This window comes from Penaeus japonicus, unplaced genomic scaffold (genome assembly GCF_977035675.1).
Source record: "Penaeus japonicus unplaced genomic scaffold, GWHDUDI00000001_assembly GWHDUDI00000012, whole genome shotgun sequence".
Taxonomy (NCBI): domain Eukaryota; kingdom Metazoa; phylum Arthropoda; class Malacostraca; order Decapoda; family Penaeidae; genus Penaeus; species Penaeus japonicus.
In genome coordinates this window covers 6956250-6961249 of record NW_028234414.1, presented here as the reverse complement: position 1 = coordinate 6961249, position 5000 = coordinate 6956250, and positions in this window count along the sequence as shown.

The window sequence follows — 5000 nt, the reverse complement described above, 5'->3', positions numbered from 1 at the left end:
ACCCACAATGGGGTTAAAAGGGGTATTGCCCATTTTTGATGGGACATCATTAATTTTTTTTTTTTTGAAAGCTACTCCCCAGACCCATCTGCCTCAAACTAATGCAATATCCACCTGCATATTACTAACTTTTCTACTTGATGGTTACATAATGCAATGCAAATTACAATTTTCTATACAATTCATGTCACTGAAAAAGGCAACCTGCATAACTTGTACACTTTATATCTGCAATTTTTTTAAACATTTTGAGTTCATAGATTTTCATTTTTTATCCAGCCTAGAGATCTCCAACTCGCTAGCCACAGTTTAAGGCTTCTAGTAATCTAGTAATCCTAGTAATCTATCAAAACCTGAACAAACTTGAAAAAAATATATTTTCATTTCTTCTAAAAATATGAAGGCTTTCAATAACAGCTAGGCTATCTATACAGTAGGCTTATATGGCACCCATTACCGACAAAGTTGTTACTATATATAATTATTTGCCTAATGCTGCTCCTACCATGAAAATAACTAACGCACGTAGCTTCCAAGTGCTACATCTCTCCTGGCGCGATACCGCACTACACTTCTTAGAGCGCTCTACACCTGCATCTTACGGGGTGCTAAGATACATTTTTTTTTTTCTTTTTTTTTTTCGCTAAGTCAAAGACAATGTGTCTATACAAATGGAAGTGCAAAGAGTATACACATACATAACTATGTAAAACGTGTATTTAGAAGGTGAGATCATGACACAATAGGACGTCATCTTGTAGGAGCGAAATATCTTTCGTCCGCAGATGAACGATGTGCAGGCAGAACGAGAGGAGAAAGGTGACTCACACCATGCCCAATGCCTACAATGTGCCCCCGTACCAGTAGGGATGCCTTTTATTGTGGCACTCACAGTCAAAAGCACAAGTTCCCTTCCTCTTCCCTACCTCTTCATTTTGGATGGTTTTAAGTTTCGAGTTCATTCGCGACAGCACACAAATATGAAAAAATAAAGTTGCTTTTTGTCCTTCCCTAAAACAGCAATACTTCTATCACATTGAACATAAAGAAAAAAAAAATGAGTTGATATGGACCCTGAACTACAATTTTAGACAACTGTAGAATTGACGGAGCCTGTGATATGACAGATATAAATTTCTAAAAACAGTAAAATATACACACATACACACACACACACACACACACACACACACACACACACACACACACACACACACACACACACACACACACACACACACACACACACACACACACACACACAAAAAAAAAAAGAAAGGCTCCAGCTCTACAATGAGTGACTAAAAGGAAATGGGAAAAATCAAAGTATGTTGCAGAATCTCCCTCGCTCAGAAATAGAACTCATCCTCGAGCTTGTGTAAGCAAATCTATCCCCCATCGGCAACGAGTTAACCCACTGCGTGCGGGTGTCATGACATACATGACGTAGGAGCTTTGGGGCCCCGCGTCCATGACGTACATGGCGGTTCGGAAGAATAGTGCTATTTTATTGTGCTATGAAAAAGGAATGAGTGATGATGGCTACTGCAGTCATAATTACTATAATTACGTAATACCGTAGCTTATGTGTCCAAACCTAGATGGCAAACACTTTTTCCTAGCACCAGAGCACTTGACATCCAAGGTCTCTAGCAAGCACTGTCTCTATAGAGCGATGGCCACACACTAAGTTGATGAACCATTGCTCGCCGATGAAGGATGTGCAGGCAGAACGAGATGCGCAGAGGAAACTCAATCCATACCCAGTGTCTAAAAATGTGCTCTGTGCCAATATGGATGGCCTTAATCATGGCACTCACAGTCACAAGCACAGGTTTCATTTCCTCTTTTCTTGGGTTATATGTTTCGTATTCGTTCATGACAGCACAAAAATACGAAAAAAATATAGTTGCCTTTTGTCCTCCCATAAAACAGCAATACTTCTATCACACTGAGTATAAAGAAAATAATGAGCTAATATGGATAATATACTACGATTTTAGTCTACTGCAGCACTGGTAGAGCCTGTCATATGGCATATATAAGTCTCTAAACTCAATAAAACACACAAAAAAACAAAACACAAAAAACGCTCGTTTTTCAATGAATGACTGAAAGAGAGTGGGAATGTTCAAATTATAATGCTTCAAGCAGTCTCTCTTTAAAATAAAACTTATCCCGGAGGCTGGGCAAGCATATTTATCCCCGTCTGCAATGGGTTAAGGACCCTCGGACAGTTTTTAGGCTGAGAAATATAATTTTTTTTGACAAAAATAGGTTTTCATCATCAAAAAATACCTACACCATTATTGAGTCATCCTACGAAGTTTCAAAGTCCTATCTTGATTCTAACGCTTTGTAGGAAACTGATTATGAAAGTAACCAACAAGTTATTCTGAGCCTCATCGTGGTTATTAGGAGTTGCCTTGATAATTTTGATATAACAAACTCATACATATAACCAGTGACAATATTCATAAAATACGAAGGAATCTGACATAGATGACTAAAAGAAAATATGATGTGCTGTAATATATGGGTATTTTATCAAAATACACTTGTAACACTGGGTCAGATGGTGGAATTAATTATCAACTCCAACAAAAAACATTATTAGGCAATCTATAGTTTGCAGCAGTGTATACAGCATGAGATAAGCTCCTAAGGTCCTAGATGCATTGCTTGGTACTTGCCTTACAAAATTAAAATACACTCCAGATGGCAATACTGGAGTGTGAGATGGACAAAAAAAACTGCCAAAAAATCTCCAAGAGGAGGAAGATACAAGACAAAAAAAATTTAATCACCATTTTTCCTTTATTTAAAAGTAAATGAAGTTCATACCAATGAAGATGTTATGATATAGCCTTCAAGTACTTGGTTTTATATTTTATAAATAAGCAAAGTCAACAAAAAAAAAAAGGTAATTTTTACTTGAGCATATCCTAAAAAACGACAAAAGCCGCTCTGAATACACAAACTTTTTTATCTGGGGACTTGTACACTAAATGTAATATTCTACAATAACAGGGTCTCATTTAAGAGGCTTCAGGTATTTCAAAATTGACTTTGTTTTTATTCTATGAATAAATTACTGAATTCACAAGTAGTTGATTCATTTCTGGTATTAACTTTAGTCACTCTTAACAGTCTACTTTTAAAATAAAAATTAAATTTCCACCTTGATTTTTATTGTACACCTCAAGCATAACCGAGACTCGGGTCCTTAAATTAGAAAAAGAAAAATATGAATACGATACTTTTGCTTTAACAGAGGAATACAAATACATATAATATTATTACCATCAAACTGCCTAAGATGTGTACATAATATTTTTAGTTAATAATATTTTTAGTTAACCCATTCACACCGGGGCCGTTCCAGCTTTGCGCGGTCACAATACCGGGGTTCTCAAACGCATAAGCCTAACACCTCGAGATTCTCGGGCACACAAGCCGCAAGCCTGGGTTGCCCGCTCGCTCTACCCGAGCGCGCGGCTTCCCCTCATAGCTCGTCCAGGGCGTCTGACGCGAAAACCACAATACGTGCTATAACGTCAACCGGCTCCAATGGGTTAATAATGATCAACTATCACAATTCTTGAATCTAGGATTGTATAGTTTTGTAATTGCTTCAGCTGGTTTCTTATATGTTCTTAATGGTTGGGGGCCAGTACTTTAAATGGCGTGATGGTAAGCCATGATCCTGACTTCCACTCCAATTGATGCTCAAGAAAGGGCAACAAACCATCATACTGTGCAGTATATTCTGGCGAGACAAGAGCTTGGTCTGCCATCTTATTTGACAATAAATTACCAAAGGGTCTACAAACTCTAACTTACAAGACCATATGAGGTAGAAGTTTCCTGCCCTTTAGCAGAGTGCTAACAAGTGCACAGGTTGTGACAATTGCATTTTACCTTGATGTTTAGTACATATAAAGATGATAGCCAATAAACACTAGCCTGAAATTGACATAGGCAGTTTCATATTAGTTGTTGTTCAGGGCTTTCAGTTTGACTTACCAAAGTACTTCAAAGACAATTGTCTTATCGTGATGATGTGTGTGATTGCTGTATTAGTTCTAGTACAGGATATACATTAACGTCACATCCAGAAGGTTTATCATCAAATAAGGAGCTGGTCAAAACACATGTGGATGTTTGTTGTCTATTTTGCCCAAGCTCTGTTATGTGAAAAGGCTCTTTGATTGCTATACCTACAGTACACCGTGTGGGTGAGTAAATTGTAAGGGAACTACACATTTTATATATCTAATTTACAATAGGTAGAAATATTGATTGCCCATGGGTCCCCTCAAGACTGTTCCTAACTCAGAAACTAAAGTATTAAAATAAGAGCCAACTACGTGAAAAATAATCATTCTTGTTTGTGAAAGTCATGTTATCATATTAAGAAAATTTGCCATTTGTAGACCTGACACCGAACTATGTTAAACAAGATAAGGGCCTTTAGATAAATCAATCTAAAAACTTCATGTACTATTCATCAAGAGTAGCAAACATAGGTATGTTATAACCATACCTTAACCTTTGTTGGATATTAAGCAATTCTTAATTCATACGTATGTCCAGAACAAGTTCTCATCATAACTTTAATTATGTTTGCTTGATTTCTAATGAAATAATTTATATATCTCTTAAACTCTATCTCATTAACAGCTGTTTATTAAACAATTTTCCCCATGATGCAATGTTGTACACTTCTTCCCCTAGAAAGATTCACAGTTAGAAGTTTCATCAACTCTGAAAATCAACTGCAAATATTCAAATTGCCAACATTACGTTTAAAAACAATACCTCTTTATAAAAAAATAAAAATAAAGTTCTAAAATACCTTTGGGTTTGCACTAGCATAACCTAGAAATAATGTAATTTTTGGAATTCCAGCATTTACCATCACTGAACACAATCTTCTTCCTTAACAATCACACGAACTCTTTAGAAAATAAGTGAGAAGTAAATAGACACAGATATTG